The sequence below is a fragment of the Eleutherodactylus coqui genome, chromosome 3 (genome assembly GCF_035609145.1).
Source record: "Eleutherodactylus coqui strain aEleCoq1 chromosome 3, aEleCoq1.hap1, whole genome shotgun sequence".
Classification (NCBI taxonomy): domain Eukaryota; kingdom Metazoa; phylum Chordata; class Amphibia; order Anura; family Eleutherodactylidae; genus Eleutherodactylus; species Eleutherodactylus coqui.
In genome coordinates, this window is record NC_089839.1 from 62,073,289 (window position 1) to 62,096,072 (window position 22,784).

At 44.4% G+C, this 22,784-nt stretch overlaps 1 protein-coding gene across 4 annotated transcripts in view; it reads right to left on the reverse strand.

The window, feature by feature from the left end:
- PLCB4 (phospholipase C beta 4) overlaps positions 1-19,318 on the reverse strand; it is a 306,829-nt gene extending 287,511 nt beyond the window's left edge. For 2 of the 4 annotated variants that reach the window (XM_066595661.1, XM_066595658.1), the window contains exon 1: positions 19,152-19,317. The gene's annotated coding sequence lies outside the window, so the exon portion shown is untranslated. Of the gene's footprint in view, positions 1-19,003; positions 19,132-19,151 lie in introns of those variants that run through there. The other 2 variants (XM_066595660.1, XM_066595659.1) reach the window with 2 other exon arrangements.
- Between the last annotated feature and the right edge of the window lie 3,466 nt (positions 19,319-22,784).

Consider the following 22,784-nt stretch of genomic DNA (forward strand, 5'->3'; position numbering starts at 1 on the left):
ATTTTTAAGAAGCAGTTCAGGTAACCTTTCTATCTATCCTTATAATGGGAGCGGCCTACCTGGCGCTGGTCACCCCATGTGTATGAACAGAGCGCCCCACATGGTTTTCACTTCATCAATGGTGAGACAATATATATTGATACTATTGCTCTGAATGTCAGCTCTCCTCTTAGCTCTGTTCTAATTGGTTGTATTGTTATTTTACCAGCCCGGGTGCCTTTTTATGTTTTACACTACTGTGGCACTCTTATAATGGATGCTTATGCATATTGAATGTAGCAGTTATTTAATTTCTCCTGTGCTCTGGACTAGCAGTGTTACTGTTGATTACCACTCACTTCTTTCCCCGGGTTGCTCACTGTATTGCTGTTGTAATGGATTCTTTTAGGTTGTGATCAGTTTTTCTCATGTTAATAGCTGGGTAGAAGCCGTTAGTTGGTTCACCGGGGTAATTGATGTCTTGGCGCGAATACCTTTATGATTATTTTATACATCTAATGTGATTTAGAACTATCCTCAGCATAAAGAAGAACAAGGAGTCCTGGAAGTGATGATGTGACCCCTGATCTCATCATCATTGAGCCTGTCTGAAATGACATGAAGAAGCAAAAGGATTAGAGCGAGCCGACATCTACAGAAGATCTGTGACAAGTCCTCCAAGATGTTTGTAACAACCTCTCTGTCGAGTTCTTTCGAAAACGGTGTGCAAGTGTACCTAGAAGAATTGATGATGCGTTGAAGACAAAGAGTGGTCACACCAAATATTGATTTGATTTGGATTTCTCTTTTGTTCATTCAATTTGCATTTTGGTAATTCACAAAAACTGTTAACACTTTTATCTTTGAACTTTGCAGCATTTTTTTCCCAGACTTCCCGAAAATGTTTGCACAGTGCTACTTATCTTACATGAATACAAAGTGTTGTAGTCCATTGTATAAGCGATCAGAAGTTTGCTAGTTCAAATCTATTATTAGCTAAAAAAAAAAAAAGTAAAAATTTGCTAAATAAAGTAATTATTATTATTATAAGAAATACAAATCTAAAAACTTTCAGTTTCCAATTTTTAACATTAAAAAAACCTAAAAAACATATTTGGTACCGCTGTGTCCAGAAACGTCTGATCGATTAAAATAACATTATATTTTTCCTTCATATGGAACATAGTCACAAAAATGGAACACAGTGCCTGATTTCCATCCCGTCTCCCAAGAAAAATTTTTTACAAAAGCAATAAAAAAAAAATTGGATGTTCCCCAAAATGATACCAATAAAAACTACAGGTCACGGTCGACGATCCGCGTGCGGACAAAAATCCGCATGGCCAGCTCCATTGCCACCCATATGTTCTTTTTTTGTCAGGTACGGACGTCTGCGGTGCGGACGTTTTTCCATGCGGGAATTCGCGCATATCGCCGCTGATAGGCGCGGATCATCGCCCGTGTGACTGAGCCCTCATACTGCAAAAAAGCAAGCCGACAAAAAAACATCGACAGGAAATTATAAAAGTTATGGTTTTCAGAAGATGGCGACAAAAAGTAATAGTTTAAAAGATCTTTTATTTTTTAAAAATAGTAAAACAAAAAAATTGATTTTGTATTGCCTTAATTATACCGACCCAAGAGTAAAGTTAACATGTGATATTTGCCACACCATGTCAGTCATAAAAATAGACACCCCTCACACGCACAACCCCCCCCCCCCCCAAAAAAAAAGGTGAAATTGGGGGATTTTTTTTTTTCCTTCACACGGGCGACACCACATCGTTCGCATCGCTGCACCGTATGATATCATTGCGATTTTCTCGCAGCAATACCGCGATTTTGTAGTGCTACAAAGTCACATGTGACGCTACAAAATCACGCAACTTTGTAGCATCTGCTACTGTCAAAGTTGCATCGCATCGCACGCAAACTGCGTTTTTGTGCGATGCGATGCAACAGAGAGGAAGGCTCCATAGAGAAACATAGGCTACAAAACCTTACGAGTCGCGGGCCTATCGCCGGACCTGCGAGGTTTGTGTGTCGTTTTGTAGCATGCTACTAAACATCTCATGTGTGAAGGAACCCATAGGAAACCATGGGCTTCACATACATGCGATTTGTAGCATTGTAGCAATGCTACAAAATCGCGCAACTTTGTCGCCCGTGTGAAGGAGGCCTTAGGCCCACTTAGAAAATTTTTTAAGCCTTTTTAGTACATTAAATGGAATTAGTTCATTATTAAAAATACAACTTGTCCCCCAAGAAACCAGCCCCCGGATGGAAATATTTACAAAAATAAATTTATTATTTTTTGAAAGTGGGGAGGAAGAAAAAAAAGAAAAATGGCTCAGGAGTGAAGGGGTGAACTACTAATAGCTGTCATTCTAGTACTAACTATAATTGTCATTAGCTTTTTAAAATCCTGAATGGCAGCTAACCCCACCCCACCGCGGTCACTCTGCAAGCTTGTCCACAAGGTACTGTCATTGTGTCATTGGGTTTAGTGAAGTATTTAACAGCAGCAGCCGGATTTGGAGTTCTGGTTAATGGAAAGTTATGGATCTCATTACACAGTGCATAAAATCACTGATGGCAATTTTGTGATGCCAGCAAAGCATACCAAATATCATTTATTCTTCGTTATTTAGCCGCATGCACTTGATGTGCCCTAAAAAAATGAAAGACTTAAAATTGGACATGCAAAAACCAGTGTAGTAAGCAGCTTAGTATCACCATTCTGTTGCCCGGTTTGATCCTAGCCTAGGTGACGAATAAGGTCTACAAATTCAATTTCTTGTGCTAAATCCATGAACCAGTAGGCTCACGATGAGCACTGCTATAGGTTCTTCCCAGAAAGAAGAGGGTTCTACCATGACTTGCTGGCCGTGTCGCAGGATCAAAACCAGGTGACATCAGAGCGTCAGCCCGGTCTCATGTGATCGTCACGCCGGTGCACGCTTAATGTCATTTTGGTGCCAATCGGGACACTTCTCTGCTGGTGTGTGGACACACTGGTTGGCTGAGATTTGTGTATCTCAGCCAGCTTATCAAGGTTAGATTTTATACCTTCTCCTCCTCAGCAAGGATGCCGGTTATACTCTCAGCCGGAGGGTGGATCTTGTACAGTGGGAGGTTAAAGTCCAGTCCAGTGTCTTAGTTCAGACAAGTCTATGTGGTGAGATATTTAATCTGGAGTGTTGCTACATCTCCTGGATTTTTGTGGCTCTTATATTCGCATAACATCTAACTGTTGTGACATTCCCTGCTGCTGTCTAGATACAGCCAGGGTTACTCTGGGTTCCTGATATGGGGTTACCCTCATCAGGGCGTGCACTCCACTTTACATAGGGTTTCCTCATATCAGTAGGTTAGGACCAGTTTCCCAATTCCCTATTTTTCGTTTTTCTCATATACTGTCTTGTGCTAGCCGCATTTGTACTTTCTGTGTAGATCCATCCTTTACGGGGAAAAAAGTACGTCCGACTACAATGTAACAGGTTCCATGTCTAACAAAGAAGTTATACTTTCTCAGTTAGGCCTCCTGCAGACAGGTGGAAATTCCGCGGCAGGATTTCCGCAGAATTTCCGTCTGTGCCCGCTTGCATAAGATTGCATTAGATAATGGAATCCTATGCACACAGCCACAATTTTCTGCATGAAAACACGAGCGGAAAACAAGTCGCAGCATGTTCTATTTCTGTGCCAGTCTCGCAGAGGCCCGCACAGAAACCTCCCTAGTGACGCGCCGGCTCCGCTCTGTGCATGCGCCGGCTGGTCGGCAGCCCGCACATAGACGAGCGGCGGAGACGCGGGAGCAGGCGAGCCGTACTGGTCCCTGCAGGGGCACGGTTTGCATCTCGCTGCGGGATCCGACCCGGCCATCTGCAGGCAACCTGAAATGCTTCATCCTTAGCTTCACTCTATGGATGAGACCTCCTAAAACTGCAAATTAATGTTTTTCCAAAAAAGAAAAAATAATGAACAAATACCAGGATATACAAGAACTGAACATCATGAAAATTAGATCTTCAAGTTAAGAACTAAGTTTATTGTAATCAGTGATCGTTGGTTCTACAGAGGCAATTCGGGACTCAGGTCTGCACTTTTCGTGCGGAACAAAATAAAGCTTTTGTACATAAAAACCTTTTTTTTTTAAAGTTTTTGCTTTGTTTTTTCCGTGATGTATAGTAGACTGATCTATAAAGACAGTTGTTCTGTCTTTACAGGAGAGTAGCGAGGCGTCTAAAAATAAAAACACACCGGTCCTGCACTTGAGAGTTTTTTAGAGCATGAAGAAAACAGTCACCTTGTCTGCAAGGAAAAAAGTGAGCAATCCCTTCCCTGAAGAACGAAGAACATTTCTGTCTCTGCCAACAGCGTAAACCATGATCTGACGTAGGGATGAAAGTACATGTTATGTAATAATACGAAGTCTGTTATATTATAGTTTCTAAAATGCAGTTTAGTAAAAAAAAAATTAAAAAAAAAAAAAAAAAGGAAAAAAAGGACGGACATCAATTGGAGAATCTAAAACAGTAACGAAAAAAAACAATATACACTCTTAAAAAAAATACAAACGAGTATAATGTAACGAAACATGTTTATACTCTTTTTATACATTGTTTAATCAAGTACTGCACTTGGGCTTTTATACCCTTTAGATTATTTTTTTGGTCCAATGAGCAACCTAAACATCATGGCATGTGAATGAAAGTGAAGCCCAACTTAGGCTTCTCTCACACTACATTTTTAGGGGTCCAATGCCAGCCCCCTCCCACCCCTCCCCCGTGTTCCACCCCCCATATAGACACCAGAACCGTAGAGGAGAATATGTGGGATGAAGACCTTTTTGGTTTCTGTCTCACATACTTTTCATCCCTGTCAATCATTTACAATGGACACAAAAGCGCTGCGCACTATGAGATTATTGCTCCATACAAGTTACTGTAAGACCTGCGAAAACTAAAGCAACGCTAAGAATTTGGAAAATCTGTTCTAATTTCTATGGGAGTTTTTGAAGAACTTTTCAGGATGCCGAGTTGTTTTGATATAGAATAAAAAACTATTTTATATTACTTGTCCAAATTTTTGTCCTGCACCCTGTTCACAAGTCAGATAATATCACATAACCGTGACATCACATCAACATGGATGACAAATCATTGAACCCCCTAACTCACAAATAGTCCATCAATGATAAGCCTGGAGCACTCCTTTAAAGGGAACCTGTCATCATCACCTTTGAGCCCCATAAACTACAGTAAAGGAAGAGGGAGTCCGGAAAGCTGGGTATCATACTCATCGGGTGCCCCATTCCTGTGCGGTGTCCCCACATTCATCACTACGGGAGGTGCGTGTGTAGAAAGGGTCAAGCCAACTTCGCGGGGTCACAGTACTGGAACAGCACTGCCCCCGGACTCCTCACTCCCTCACCTTTAAGCCCCATCATGTAGTATATGAGGCTCAAGATGATGACAGCTTTCCTTTAACTATGCTTTACACTTTTACTAGTATTGTCCATTGGATCTGTTTTTGTAAAAAGTTGATTCATTCTAATATTCGAGACTTCATAGTTGGACAATCTAATCTATCGAAAAAACCTTGAGGTGATAACATACTGTAACTTGAAAAGAACAATCCCTCTTTTCCTGCAAACTAATTTCTTATCATCTACCAGTATACGCAGGTTCCTGGTTGGGAATTAACCAACTGGCAGGAACTCAAAAATGTTTCACCGATGGTTGTAAATGTGACCTCTGATCAAGGGTTTTCCCAGATGTGTTCTTCCATACTTAAATCAAAGAACATGACGACTAAAGCAAAACCATGGATGTGGCCAGATAGCCAGCGACTCACTGAGTTTACCCCAGCCGAAAATACCACCTATCAATACTATAACATGCTTATAGTATATACTCACACATATCACACATGCACTTCCCCAGCTTGTTGGCCCATTTAATAGCCTATACAATAGTAATACTGTATTCATTAGTCCTAAAGAGGTCATAAACTTCTCTTTTCCTATTTACTCTACGATTATCTCATGATTAAAAAATATCCCTGTAATAAAACCTACATTGTAAAAGCCAGCGCCAGGTATCCAAGTATACTGTATCTTGCTACAAAGGATCAACAATGCGATAAGCTGACATTCTGTATGCACCATATGGATCCCTCTGGAAGTATGTGGATTTAGGTAATAATTTGATTTTAATCAGTACAGTCATCAAATCTGTATGCTCTGACCTTGGAACTGTATTACTGCTCTGAAACTACGGAGATCCATCGGAGATCCATCTAATCATCGGTGTGGCCTGCAGGTGACAACCCTGAATAGTCCTATTGTGAAGATAATTAACCCCCCAGCAATCACGATTAAATTGGAAAAACCCTCCTGGATTGTAGATTTCAAATTTAAGTCTCATGTAAATAAATGTGATGCAGAACTCGGTTGCCTTAGGCCGTCTGCACATGGGCAGGTCGGACCCGCATGCGGGATTCCTGCAGTGGAGTTTGACCCGCTGCCCGTCCGTTGACCCCAACTTACCTGTCCGCCGTCTTCTCCTCTGCACATGCGCAATACAGAGGACGCCGTGCTGTCGCTATGGAGATGACGCGGCTCCTGCGACCATTCTGCAATGATGAATGCAGAATAGCCATGGGACGGAAGGCTTCTATTGACTTCAATGGAAGCCGGACGTGCGTAGCGCGCACAAAATCGCACAATGACGCGAGTCTCCCCTGTGAGCGGAAAATCGCAATCGATTTCCGCTCGTGGGCAGGAAATCGCATTTTCTCATAGCATGCTATGGGCTGGATTTGCTGCAGAATCCGGAGGCGGAATCCCACAATGCAAATCCGCCCGTGTGCAGGAGGCTTTAACCCTTTGGATTCAGGGTTTCCTAGGGGGCTTTCTCCTTCTGCCATTATACAATGGCGCCATCTGCTGGCTAGAGCCAGTACTGCGGTATGGGACATGCTGGAGAGGCCCCCGACTACAGAGCGGCCAGTAATATACAGTAAGAATACCCTGCCGGACGTCTTCCAACATCGGAGCTGTATAGACTTCAATCAGAATGTCTTCGGACATCAGACAGTGGATTGGAAAGGGTTAAGTTCCTTTTTTTTTGGTTGTTTGGTGGTGAAATATCTGTATCTTTTTTTTTTTATCAATACTTTCTTTATTGAGCGTAATACAATAATGCCATACAATTCCATAATGGTATTAACATAAAGAATGTCATAGGGTCACATTGCATGTATATTTCCAAAAACATGTTTAAACGTTTTTTAACTTTATTCAATAACACTAGGAAAGATGGGGGAGGGGGAGTTAAGGGGGGAGGGCTAGGAGGGAGAAGGGGAGAGGAGTTTATTTTAAGGGTAAGATTCCACTTTCAAGGGAGGGCGATATATAGAGGCATACAACCCTGTCAGGCGTGATGTCTGCTATGAGATGCAGATAGATAAGTCACATGATTAACATATGATACTCAATTCGAGCATATTAGTTACCATTTATGGATCCCGACCAGATCTCCTAGGGTTTCCATGCAGATCTAAATTTTTCATGCGTTCTGGAGGCCTAGCTTGACAATTCTTTGAATCTATGGATTTCATTTACCTTGGCAATCCATTGAGTTGCAGCAGGTGCAGTAGATTGAAGCCAATGGAAAGGAATTAGACATTTGGCCGGGATCTACTGAAGCTGGAACGGGCTAAAATAATGCGCTTTAGCTCTGAGAGTGGGCGAGAGGAGGGGAACTCTGTTAAATAACTCAAGAGTTTTAGTTAGGTGGAGGCCTAACAAGGCGTTGAGAGGGGGGGTTATGGTTTGAGATAGCAAATTCTCTAGCAGTTGCCTGCTATTAGATGTGCGGGCGCACCAAAGGTCTGCGATTGTAAGGTCATCCAGGAGGGACCAGATTTGTTTTGTATGGATATCTAGTTTTACCCCTAGGTATTCTGGTATTAGGCTCAGTGGGGCAGCAGGATATGGGTGTGGGACCAGCTCCCCTCGGAGATCGTCCCAGACCTCGCAAGCACCTCTAGTATTGGTATCTGGTAAGTTTATCCCTCCGCACTCCCTCCTCTGTACCAGAAGGTTATGAGCCACGCGAGGAGTCTGGGAGATAGATCGGGATCATTTGTAGTGTATATAAGATTTTAGGGGCTACATATGCTTTTAGGAGATTCTTACGGCCAAACCAAGAAAGCATAGGTAGATCATACGTTTAAAGGAGCGATTAAGTGCATTTTTAACTCCTTAGTGACATAAGTACTTTTACGCCGGCTGATATATGGCGTCTCTCTCTGCAAGGGGAGGAGGTTGGAAGAGCTGGGAGCAGTGCTCTGAGCTCCTGCCCCCTCTCTGCCTCCTCTCCACTCCCCTGCACTATTTTCAATGAGGAGAGGCGGAGCTAATTCCCAGAACTTAGCCCCGCCCAGTTCCGCACTCCTCTCATTGCAAATAGTGCAGAGGGGCGGAGAGGGGGTAGAGAGGAGGCGGGAGCTCAGAGCACTGCTCCTGGCTCTTCCAGCCTCTTCCCCCTGCAGAGAGACACTGTATAGCGGCCGGCGTGAATACCTGGCTGATATACGGTCGTCTGAATGCACCCTAAGAGACAGTAAATTGTATCCCGTTTGTGTCCCAGCGGTCATAACTTTTTAAAATCTTTTTGTAAAAGTAGCTGTATGACAACTTGTATTTTGTGAAATGAAGCTAGGATGGCAGCATCAAGTGGTGCGGAATTTGACTTGTTTTTATTCTCCCATACAAGTAAAAATAGCGACGTTTCGACCTACTGCTAGGTCTTTGTCAAGCTTATATTTTGCAGGTGGAGTTCTAGTTTTTATAGGAAGCTATTTCAGTACATATAACGTATTGAATAACTAGTATTATGTTTTTTTGCTGGGAGCGATGCAAAAAAAGTTATTTCCCCATTGTTTTGGGGATTTATTTTTATAGCTTTCACAGTGTGCTGTAAATATTATGTCACCTTTTGCTATGGGTCCCTACTAGAGATGAGCGAGTATACTCGCTAAGGCACATTACTCGAGCGAGTAGTGCCTTAGCCGAGTATCTCCCCGCTTGTCTCTAAAGATTCGGGGGGCGGGGAGCGACGGGGGAGAGCGGGGAGGAACGGAGGGGAGATCTCTCTCTCCCTCTCTCCCCCCTGCTCCCCGCCGCAACTCACCTGTCACCCGCGCCGGTCCCCAAATCTTTAGAGACGAGCGGGGAGATACTCGGCTAAGGCACTACTCGCTCGAGTAATGTGCCTTAGCGAGTATACTCGCTCATCTCTAGTCCCTACAGCTATGACCACAACTATTTATAGAACTTTTACCACTTTTGCACAATATCCTTTTTTTTTACAAAAATACTTTTTATGTGGCACCACATTCGAGAAGCAGAGCATTTTTATTTTTTAGTCAATAGAGCTATGGGAGGTCTGTTTTTTGTGGGACAACTTGTATTTTTTATTTGAGGCATATACAACTTTTTCATTATTTTTAATTCCTGTTTTGAAGAAGCACGATGATCAGAAAACTGCTACTTTGGTATGATTTTTTTTACGCTTTTTACGAAAATTACTGTGCTGTTTAAAGAATGTAACATTTTATGGTACAGGTTGTTATGGATGTGGCGATACCAATTATGTGTATTTTTTTGTTCTTTTTGGTTTTTTCAATATTTAAAGCCTTGTGTAAGGGAAAAAAAGTCTTTAACTTTTTTTTTCCTGAAAAAAAGTTTAGATGCCACAGTCAGCAATGACTACAGCATCTGTGGAGGTAAGCAGTGTAGAGGAGTCATTAGCTCGGTTAGTTCTCATCATCTCACTCCTTTTCTGGGGAAAACCCCACATGTGACAATCAGAGAACAAACATGCTTTCTGATTGACGGGGAGTGATAACATGAACAAAAATTCATCTGCGCCTCCTCTGGGACAGGGAGATATACAGAAGAATCACTGATCTCCACTGCTGCTGGTCTCCCCCCCCCCCCCCCCCCCTCCTCTCTCTGCTCTGCACACACTGACTGAAAACTGACAGCTGTAAATTCAGGTATATGATAGAGAGGCCAACGTCACACCATGTATAGCCAACCCAGTGGGGAAGATAATATAGCAGCTGGTGCCAGCAATCCAAAATGACCGTCGACTGTAAATTCAGTACGCCTGACTAAACTTCAAACGGCTGTAACTCTGGTTCTGTAAGGGCTACAGAGTTGATCTGGGTGTCATTTTAAAAACAAGAATTTTTGCTTTAAAGGCACAGCCATACTTCTAATAGAACCAGAGCTAAAGCCGTTTAAAGTAGAATAATCTCTGTTCATTCAAAACTGTAATGTCATTTTCCCTCGGAACGAACAGAGCTCTTCGTAAAAACTGCTGGGGGGTTTAAATTCTTAAAGGTAAAATCCCTCAGCACATTGCAGCTGTCTGTGGAGAAAGTTTTGCAATATTTTCCTAAGTACTATTTCACATCTGAAAAATTCAATGTACCGCTCTACTGCAAGTCATCCGGGATGCTGAAACTTAGTCTTCTCTACAGTTCTCACAGTGTGCTCTTCCTACAGAACTGACATAATCAACACTAAAGTTAAAGGGGTTGTCCCGCGCCGAAACGTTCTTTTTTTTTTTTTTTTTAACCCCCCCGTCCCCCGTTCGGCACGAGACAACCCCGATGCAGGGGTTAAAAAAACAAACCGCTCAGCGCTTACCTGAATCCCGGCGGTCCGGCGTCTTCATACTTACCTGCTGAAGATGGCCGCCGGGGTCTGCTCCCTCCATGGACCGCAGCTCTTCTGTGCGGTCCATTGCCGATTCCAGCCTCCTGATTGGCTGCAATCGGCACGTGACGGGGCGGAGCTACACGGAGCCGGCATTCTACACGAGCGACTCCATTGAAGAGAGCAGAAGACCCGGACTGCGCAAGCGCGGCTAATTTGGCCATCGGAGGGCGAAAATTAGTCGGCTCCATGGGAACGAGGACGCCAGCAACGGAGCAGGTAAGTATAAAACTTTTTATAACTTCTGTATGGCTCATAATTAATGCACAATGTACATTACAAAGTGCATTATTATGGCCATACAGAAGTGTATAGACCCACTTGCTGCCGCGGGACAACCCCTTTAAAGGGGTTTTCTGACACTTGGAAAAAGTGGGTGAGGGCTGGAAAGAGCATAAAATAACAAACCAGGGCACACTCACTCAGATGTCCCTGGGTCCATCCCTCCCGCTCTAGTCCCTGCCACTTCACAAACAGGAAGTTGCTGCAGCAGTCATGTACTGCCCATTGTGAACATGACTGCTCAGCCAATCACAGACTTCATTGGTGATTCTACCATGAATGGCACATGACCACTAAAGCCTGTGACTGGCTGAGCAGTGATGTGGACAATAAACAGGTTTGGTGCATAATGAATGGCCTGTGGCTGCTGCAACTTCTAGGTTCCGAAACAGTGGGCATCACAGTGGCTATGATGAACCTAGGGCACATCTGACCAGTGAATATTGCTTATTTTGTTAGGCTGGTCTCACATGATTCCGCTGTCTCTGCACCTGGCTGACGACCCAGTGTACCTTCTTTTCGTGTATTGCGGATGACCGTGGACGCTCGCTGTCGGTCATACACAATAAAGATTTTTTTGCTGTCAATGAATCAACATTATGGTTTAAATCCAGAGGCTACATACAGCACCGATTGTAAAGTATTGACACACTTTTCCTGCTGGGTGTCCCTCTGCTTGGCTACACTCAACAGTGGAACCTGGCAGTAGTGTCCAATGCCCTCCCAACACTACCCTAGGGGTAATGTAACATTAGAAGATGCCAATTGACATAAATGGTCTATCGCTGCAATGCAATGGATAGGCATGCTCGCCACTCCACATGGCAGTCCTAAATGAAGGATTCCCTCCAAATGGCATTTAAAACAGTTTTTCTAAAACAGGGAACCACTTTAAATTGGATCTGTCACCCACACATGCTGCCCTAAGTAACAGCAGCACATTACAATGACAGGTGTATTCTCCTACTAGCCAAATCAGCACAATAAGGACTGGGCCGTTTGGTGAATAGTTAGAAGTCCACTGGACTCATTAGAGGAGTATCCACCCCCCCACCGCATTTAGTGGTGATTATAATACACAGCAGCTCGTTAATCACGGCTGCGAGGAGCGGAATCAGATACAGAGAACACTCCCCTTATGAATACAGTCCACTGCACCTAAGAGCAAAGCTGAGCAATATTATTTTATATAAGGGAATGGACCTGTCCCTGTAATATACTGGACGTTAAGTGACATTAAGTACTCTTGTATAAAAATGACAAAATTGCTACCCTTATTGGTTAGCAAAAAATAAATAATATTATATATATATATATATATATATATATATATATATATATATATATATATATAGAGAGAGACTACTTAATGCCTCTTTATCAGGCCTGATGAAGGGCACATTAAGAATAATCAATAGTTTGCATATAACATTTTTTGCGTTTCCAATGGCGTGGCAGTGATTATCTATTGCGCATGAAAGCGTATCTTTAACATGCTCAGTCTTCTAAAATCCCACTCTGTCAATTAGCGACAGAGCATATAAAAACCGCACATACGCTATGTAACTGCTTATGTACAGCATTTATTACGCGTCCATAGAGAACAATAGGGGTCTATCGTGTGCAGTACATGGTGAAATAGAACATGCTACGTTCTTTTTGCGCACGTATTATACGCAATGTATATACGCAAATGCAATGTAATCAATGTACTTTCATTGGCTCCATTCACTGTGTATTATGGGCGCGTATGTCTCCCGAGTAATACCCAATTAAATTACGCTCGTCTGAGCCTGCTGACTCTCCTCTGATGGCAGATGGCAGAAAAAGATCAGGCAGTTGAATTTCTACTACCTGATCCTTTTTGTCGTGGGAGATGCTGGCAGAGGCGTCCAGAACAGCTTCATCCCCTCCCTACATTCACAATACATGCCGAGCCGAGCATGCATCTATATCGTGATACTGGGAAAGATAGATGTTGGCCGGACAGCAATCTAGGATGTTAGTGGAGCTTTAGACGTAGTTCAGGGGGTGAAAGGGTTCTCGGAGCCTGACCCTACATGTTCCCACAGCAGAGGGGCTGGGGAGTTTAGTTATGTAACTCAGTCCTTTGGTGCTGATTGGGGACTTTCACATAATCACAATTACAAATGTCAGAAAATGGCATTATCAACTACAGATCTAAACTTCATCAGGCTCCAAAATATTCAATCCCATTATGTGGCCATTCTAGAAAGATGATCCCAGGAAGATCCCAGAGAGAAGTAATCAAGCGAACCTTCTCTTATCCACAGTTATATCCGTAACCATCAATTTAGCAAGAAAAGAAAACTACCCTTGAAAAAAGCCACAGAAACAATAAAACCTGAAAAACAATCTACAAAACCAGCTCAACGAGGAAACACAGAAGAGGCTCCGACCTGAAAGATTACACCTCTACTACAAACACCCCGAGCCCGCATGGAAAGTGCACCGACCATCACATCTCCAGCAGCTTACCACGGTATTAACTCCTACAGCTCACCTCCAGGAACTGAAGGGGCGAAAATCAGTCCCCGATGCAAAATAATGCAATGAAACTCAGCATCACCAGGTTAGGGGTTGATCTTAAAAGGTTGACATTTCCAAATTTAGTATGGGGGGATATTAATACATGTGTTTAATACTAAGAAAAACCATTAAAACCCGATGTGAAGATTGCTTTGGGTTAGATGAAACCATATTGGAGTAATCTGGCTATAACATGAATTCTGAAATGATACAGATTCAGTAATGATCCTTACCGATAACTGCAAAAGGAGGGGTAGACAATCTACAACCAAAGACGCTCCCTATATGGACATACTTAAAAACATAAAAACACTTTAAAAAAGTAGATATTCTAGTAATGATTCCCATGATTTTGCCCTGGCTTCTCCTATCTCAAGTGACCTCTTGTAGCAAAACTTTTCAGAGTTCTCAACTATTGATACATTGTTGCGATTCTTGCTGACTCGTCTTTCTCCACCTCAAGCACCTTTCGTCACATTGAAATGGCTTTGTATAAAAGTGACAACTCTTGGTCCTTCTTTCTTTAAAGAAACCCCTGACCAGAATGGAGGAAATATAAGTAAGACTGTTCAAGTCCTGATAGAACGCTCGGAGCTTAAGGTGATCTATTATGACACAACCACAGCAATAACAATACTGGCCATTTTTCTCGCCTTGCTCTGGCGGTCACGCACTTGTTTCCTACTAGGACATTCCTGTGACTCGCCTCTTTTGTTAGGAACTTCCAATGAAGCATCAATGAATTGCAGTTTATTAGACAATTCTGCATAAAGCTGGCTGGCTTCGCAGCACTGGATTTTTACTATGGAATCCACGGTCGGCGTCCGCACGGAGGATCCGCAGCAAATAGCATGCTTAGAAAGGTATGGAAATTCACTTTTTTCTTTACACTCACGGAAATGAAAAGCATATTCCGCTAGCGCAGGAACAATGACAGCATGCTCTATTTTGCTGCGGACTCCGCAGGTGTGGCTTCCATTGAATGCAATGGAAGTTGTCCAACCCACAGCCCATCCAGTACCCACGTCATCGCATGACCGACTGCGAGCATCCACAGTCATCTGCAGTACAGAAAGAGCAGGTACGCGGGGTGGCCTGCCGGGGTCACAGCTGAATTCCACTGCTGGATCCCGTACACGGGCGATAAATATGCATGAGTACATAGCTTGTACTATTTTTGGGGTAGTATCACCATTTCTTTTCTAAGGCAGCAAAAAAAAAAAAAAATCACGTCACATTGTCATGCAGAAACGGTTTTAATGCGAGAGCGATACGACTTTTTATTTTTCTATTTTTCTTATTGAAACAACATGCCTTTTTTTTTTTTTTACACGCATAAAAAGCACATCTGCAGCGATGCAATAAAATTTGTTTTTCTCACAAAACATCAAAATTGCAGGGGAAAATCACAAGTTTACTAGCGCAATATCAGTGCGAGTTTCTCAGACCGATATCGCAGTCGCCCATGTAAATCCAGCCTTGGGCTTTTACTCACTAGCGTTTTTTTTAACGCCGTGATATCGCTGCGTTTTTTTCAATGGGACTTTCTAATGTTAAAATTGCATCGCACAGAAATGGCAAGTTTAGAAGTGGTCTAATTGGCTCCAAATGGATTCTGCAGCAGGACAACGACGGCAAACCTACAGCCAATGTCATTAGGAACCAGCCTCAGCGTAAGGATAGTCCTTAATGACCAATAATGAAGATAGTCCTGAAAGTGATGATATGGCCCCACACAGCCCTCATCCCAACATTAGATTACATGAAGAGACAGAAGAATCTGTACAAGATCTCTGCTTAGTTCTGGTGTGGATGCAGGGATAGTTTGAGTATCCATAAAAAGATTTATTGTAGATTTCACTCGTCAATATAGGGGTGGCGTTTCTTCGGACTACTTCTGGTGCAATACGTTCTCATGCAAGTGATTGTAGGAGTTTCTTCCTCTATTGTGATATTACCGATTGTTCAACATGTGAACCAAATGTCTACTCCACCATCGCTGTGGTTAACCCTTTCCAATCCAATTTGCATCCTGGTTTTCCTGGGGGGCTTACTCTTTTTCTCCCGTAATAAAATGGCGCTATCTGCTGGCTAAAGCCAGTACTGCATGAGGTGGCACGTTGGATAGGCTCCAACAGCAAAGAGGCTGGCAATATACAGTAAGAGAACCCCGACGGACGTCTTCCAACATCGGAGCTGTACAGCCTTAAATCATAATGTCTTTAGACGTCAGACAGTGGATTGGAAAGGGTTAAAGTACAGAATAATAATATCGGATTTCTTAGATGACTCATTTATTTCATCATCATGGTGAAAAGAACAAAAGTATAAGCCCCAGCCTTACGTTTTATCGGCTCCTATGAAACAACAGTCATGTTGCTATTGAATCCAAAGATGGGGCCGCCAACAGGTCTGGAGTTTTTGGCTTTGAAATGCAAAGAAGGTTCTTCTTCAGGATTTTACTGAACAGCAATATCGCATCATGCAAATACGTAGAGACTACAGTATTGACATACAATATTTCTTCTAGGAGAACTTCAATGTGGGGTCAATAGTGAACCCTAAAAAGTTATTACCCATTTACAAAAAAAACTAAGTAACCTGGAAACAGAACAATTACAGAGTAGTGTGCAAAGAGCTTTCAGCAGGCGTGTAAAAGGTCCTCCAGAGTAAGAATGCTTTCAAAAATAGTTTATTTTTGTGGGTTAATAGTGAACCCTGAAGAAACATTACCTATTTCTATAAACACTAAGCAACCTGGAATCAGTATAAGCACACAGTACTGTGCAAACGTTTTAGGTAGGTATGGAAAAATGCTCTAAAGTAAGAATATTCCCAGAAATAGAGGGGTTTATAGTTTATTTTTGCCAATTAGCAAAATACAAAGTGAATGGACAAAGAGAAATCCAAATCAGATCAATATTTGCTGTAACTCCCCCCCCCCCCCCCCCCCCCTTTACCTTCGAAACAACATCAAATCTTCTAGTCACACTTACACAAAGTCAGGGATTTCGGAGGATTATAGTCAGGTATATATATGTAGCCAATTCTACCAAACATTTTCATATGTAGTTGAAACATAGTCATTAACAGAAACAGCTGTACAGGAGGCTTAGAACTAGGTGAGAAACAGTCAAATTCTGCTACAAAGGTGAGGTTGTGGAAGACAGTTTCAAGTCACAGTTCATTATAACTTTGCTGCAGTTTTCCACACCTGCCTAAAACTTTTGCACAGTACTGTAGTATCTTATGAGATATTAGCTATCTGACAAAATCCCATAAGTGCTGTTCAACACACTTAGAAATTATAGCTCTTTTCAACCCCACAGTGAATCCCATGGATTAACCCAGCGGAGGTCCTGACCAACCTGTTTGACAACCTTGGTCTTGTCCCAATAAAACCCCCTACATGAGTTCATGCAGTGAATGATATACTCAAACAAACATGCCAGCTTAGGATTTTTAACAAAATCGGAAATCCTACAAGGGGAATTCTATGACCGATGCAGAAAACATACGACTAACTGCACTCTTAATACTCTTATTATTGCGGTTATTGTTATTTTTAGATGCTGCCAGGTCCGATTTCATTGCTGGTCATTACAGGAATAATGCTTCTCCCGAATGACCTGCCCCCTGCAGACGTTTAGAGTCTTCTTTGGTACATACTGAATTACACAAAAACATTTCCAAAAACATGTTTCCTCGATGATTTTCATATCATTTTTGAGATTCGGTAAACAGGTTTTAAGCACCATCCTTCCTTGTCCTACTACGCCAACCCTGCATGCATGAAACCCAACGGTCCTCTAGAACCGGATGACCTTGTGCCTACAAGTCAGTAGAGTGAAGCACTCATTTTTGGACATCTGTTCAAAGGAGTAAACTTTTTGGAAAGTCAATCCTACATGAAAGGGTCGAATGGAGAATCAGAAAAGCAGCAAAGCCTGGTGAATATAGATGTACACAGTCACAAGTATGCCAACAGACATCCTGATAACCCAAGAATAGACAGCCCATTACGGAGACACGCTATTTCATCAGCAGCCTCAGTACTAATAATGAGACTAACGATAATAAAAACGATGGTCACGACTAATAACCCTTTCCTTTTACGACTCCGCCGTATTAAAAAAAAAAAACTTACGACGCCCAAAACTTTTTGAACTTTTCTAAAACAGTCTCCTAATCACCCCCCCGGTGTAAACCCCTCGCAGAACGTTCCATCAAAGCCTCTGTTTAGGTCGTTGTCATTTTTAAACCCTACTTAACCTGAATTATTACGGACATTTATTAGCTGAGCGTCTTCCAGGCCGTCGTTTTTTTCCCCCTCGCCTTGATTTTAAGTGACTGCTCTGTAAAATAACAAACTGACAATCAAAAGCATAGAAAGAGGCTCAGCAGGTACCATGTGGCACACTAAATACAGTGAGTCATCCGACAGCCATCCGCACGCCGCGGCAATAATAATAATAATGATAATGACAGGGATATCCCTGCCCAACACAAATACCCGACACTACGTGTCACTTCTGGCATACGTATCCTCATGTGTCCCTGGATCCACCTTGAAGGGTTAAAGGGACTGAATACAAAACACCTGGACCGGACGGACCGCGTGCCCCATCCTTGTTGACGGAACGCATTTGTATTATTAGTCAATATGTTATATTATTTTTATTCTTCCGGTCTCGCAAAAAAAAAAAAAAATCACGCCACCGACTAACGTCCGGGAGAAGCAATCAGCCCGATTAATGAGTCTTTCTCTTATTTATACAATGGCCTCGGTGTGGGAACACCCTCATGCCAGCCAAATCTTACAAATGACATCTAATATCAACAAAGTTAAGCCAGACCAATGATACAATGCAAAACTCACATGGATCATTAACTACTTGACAGCCGGAAAGCAGGCGCCGCACACTGCAAGGGATGTGGAGCTGGAAGACATGTCAGCCGCTTGGTTAAAACAGACGGTGCAGAAGGGGAAAGTGGCGCAGAGCAATCGGTAAGGAGAGGGCACAGAATAACAGTGCAGGTTACCCCCCTTGCATGCCCAGCAGATAAATAATGGCAGGTCCCCCTTCCCAGCGTATGCCCTCTACTCCAGCAAGACCAGCTGCAAGCAGATGTGATATACCCATCCAATACCCCATGGCATGACAGGCACACATCTTTGCATAAAATTGCATGAGTTGCCCTGCAAGGCAGAAGCGCTTGAGATCTGCCCATCTGCTACCCTATGGCAGCACTGGTACACATCACACTGCGCTGGTAAGCCTTCTATATGGGCTCCCCTGCAGAAAGCGCCTTGTGCTCGCAGCTGGTCAGCTGGTTGTGCTATACAGGGTGATCTGCCCATCTGCTGCCCCATGGCATGCCTGGCACACTCACCATACAGAGAGGGCTGCATAGGTAAGGCATCCCGCAGACACACCGAGCAGCCCTGTGCCCGCAGCACCATGCAATTGTCTCAGCCATCAGCTGCCGCAGCCGGGATGTCACTACAGCCCAGAGCCCCCCGCCCCCGGCGGCTGCTAACCTCGTGGATCTCCGGTGACTGCTCCCCGTTCTGCCGGCTGCCCCTTTATATGCTGCTCTCCTTCTTCTAATTAGGACTTGCCGGGTCCGGGAGAGAGAAGCGGAGACAGCAGCAGTCCCTGGAGGGGCGGGTGCGCGCTGCTCGTACTGCTGGACTCCGGCCTGACACCTCCTCCGGGCCGCGGGCACGGCGCTCTCCTGTGTGTGAGGGCGGGAGCGCGCACATGCTTCCTAGCTCACCGGCGACGGCGGCATATATGAGGAGGGAGAAGGATGGAAGGGACACCGAGGGGAAGGAGGACACATGAGGGGGAGAGAGGCAGATGAGGAGAGGGGTACATGAGGACAGAGGGGGAGAGAGGGACATATGATGAGAGAGGGACACATGATGAGAGAGGGACACATAAGGAGAGAGAGGGACATATGAGGAAAGAGGGACAAATGAGAGAGAGGGACATGAGGAGAGAGAGGGACATATGAGGGGGAGAGAGGGGCACATGAGGAGAGAGAGGGACATATGAGGGAAGAGGGACACATGAGGAGAGAGAGGGACATATGAGGAAAGAGGGACAAATGAGAGAGAGGGACATGAGGAGAGAGAGGGACATATGAGGGGGAGAGAGGGGCACATGAGGAGAGAGGGACATATGAGGAAAGAGGGACACATGAGGGGGAGAGAGGGACATATGATGAGAGAGGTAGATGAAGGAAGGGGAACACGAGGGGGAAAACGAGGGACACATGAGGGGGAGAGAGGGGCACATGAGGACAGAGAGGGACACATGAGGGGGAGAGAGGGACACATGAGGAGAGAGAGGGACACATGAGGAGAGAGAGGGACACATGAGGAGAGAGAGGGACATATGATGAGAGAGGTAGATGAAGGAAGGGGAACACGAGGGGGAAAACGAGGGACACATGAGGGGGAGAGAGGGGCACATGAGGACAGAGAGGGACACATGAGGAGAGAGAGGGACACATGAGGAGAGAGAGGGACACATGAGGGGGAGAGAGGGACACATGAGGAGAGAGAGGGGCACATGATAAGAGAGGGACACATGATGAGAGAGGGACACATGATGAGAGGTAGATGAAGGAAGGGGAACACGAAGGGGAAAACGAGGGACACATGAGGGGGAGAGACGGACACATGAGGGGGAGAGACGGACACATGAGGGTAGAGATGGACAAATGATGAGAAAGGTAGATGAAGGAAGGGGGACACATGAGAGGGACACATGAGGGGGAAAACGAGGGACACATGAGGGGTAGAGAGGGACAAATTATGAGAAAGGGACGCATGAGGGGGAAAACAAGGGACACATGAGGAGGAGAGAGGGACACATGAGGGTAGAGAGGGGCACATTAGGGTAGAGAGGGACACATGGGGGAGAGGGAAACAGGAGAGAGAGGGACACATGAGGGGAAGAGAGGGACACATGAGGAGGAGAGAGGGACACATGAGGGTAGAGAGGGACACATGAGAGAGAGAGGGACACATGAGTAGAGAGGGACAGATGAGGGGGAGAGAGGGACACATCCTCATGTGTCCCTCTCTCCCCCTCATCTGTCCCTCTCTAGAGAGGGACACATGAGAGGGACACATGAAGACAGAGAGGGACACGTGAGGGGGAGAGGGACAAATGATTAGAGAGGTAGATGAAGGAAGGAGGACACATGAGGAGAGAGGGACACATGAGGGTAGAAAGGGACATATGAGGAGGAGAGAGGGACAGATGAGGGGAAGAGAGGGACACATGAGAAGGAGAGGGGTCATGAGGGTAGAGAGGGACACAAGGGGTAGAGAGGGACAGATGAGAGAGAGAGGGACACATGAGAAGAGAGAGACACATGAGGGTAGAGAGGGACACATGAGAGAGAGGGACAGATCAGGGGAAGAGAGGGACACATGAGGACGGAGAGGGACACATGAGGGGGATAGGGGGACACATGAGGGGGAGAGAGGGACACATGAGAGGGAGAGAGGGACACATGAGGGTAGAGAGGGACACATGAGGGGGAGAGAGGGACACATGAGGGTAGAGAGGGACACATGAGGGGGAGAGAGGGACAGATGAGGGGGAGAGAGGGACACATGAGGGGGAGAGAGGGACACATGAGAGAAGGACACATGAGGGATAAGGAAGTCCTATTGTCTATCGCAAGCGGAAGCGAAATGCCCAGACATCTCATGAACATAGTTGCGTTTTTCAAGACCCACAATGCCAATCTATCTGTTTAGTAGTCGCCTATTGAGCTCACTTCTGACTTCATTGTGAAAATGGGAGGTGCCCCGTCCTGTTGGAAGATGTAACCTGGGATTTCCTGTTCCAGTTGAGGCAGAAGCCATATTTGTTACGTCCAGCTATGAAATCCCGTGATTGTTTCCTTTGTTGGAAAATTCACCAAAAAGTGCTCGTTGCAGCCTGTTTTTGCAACAAAGAATAAACTACTCTACCCAGCTTGTTGGAAACTACTCTACCCAGCTTGTGTCTCAGGCCAGCTGCACACCACCGGATTTTAGTTGCGGAATCCGCGATCATCATCCCCGAGGACGATCCACGGTATTCTGCACCTACTGAAAACATAGAACATCCGCATGTCCGCTCAGATGAGCAGATGTCCATTGCAATTTACCCAAGCAGATTTAAAATTGAAGTTTGCTCTATTTTTGTGCGGACTCTGCATGGACGGTTTCTATAAGTCAATGGAAGCCGTCCGACCCGCAGCCCATCTGCAATTAACATCGTGAATTGGTGCCTGTGTCATTGCCTAACGATGGTATGGCAAAAACAAATAGTTTTTAAAAAAATCTGTACTATACATGACTAGAGATGAGCGAACGTACTCGGATAAGCACTACTCGTCCGAGTAATGTGCCTTATCCGAGTATCGCTGTACTCGTGCTGAAAGATTCGGGGCGCTCCACTGCTGACAGGTGAGTCGCAGCGGGGAGCGGGGCAGAGCGGGCGGGAGAGAGGGAGAGAAAGATCTCCCCTCCGCTCTCCCCTGCAGCTCCCCGCTCCGCAGCGCGTCCCGAATCTTTCAGCACGAGTAGTGCTTATCCGAGTACGTTCCCTCATCTCTATGCATGACCAATGGCGAGCGTCCACGGCCATCCGCAATACAGAAATAAGAAGGTACGTGAGGAGCCAGAGCCAGATTTCACTGCGTGCTCCCAGATGCGGAATCCGGCTTGTCCATGTGCAGCCGGCCTCAATTGGGAAAGGGATGTGGCCCAGATGTGATGTGTGCCAAAATTTTGGTGCAAAATAAGCAGAGTTCTGCACAAGTTTTTGCCACCCAGAAACAGAGATGCCAAAGGGAACAACATTCCTGTAGAAGACACAGAATATCCAACCTTGATTTAACAGCCTTACAACACTGAGATATGGGAATGAGGAAATGTAGCACTACACAACACTGCAGAATAGAACAAACACAGGACACCACATTTCTACTTTTTCTATTTTTAGGGACAAGGACTTAGTAAATTTCCTTAGTAAATGACTATATTTAACATATTTGTTAATGATATGTTAAGTGTTTCTCCATCCAGAAGGCCTGCTAGTAGATACACTGTAATTTAAAGGTTACAGTATATAGATAGCATTAATTACATAAAGGAAGTGTA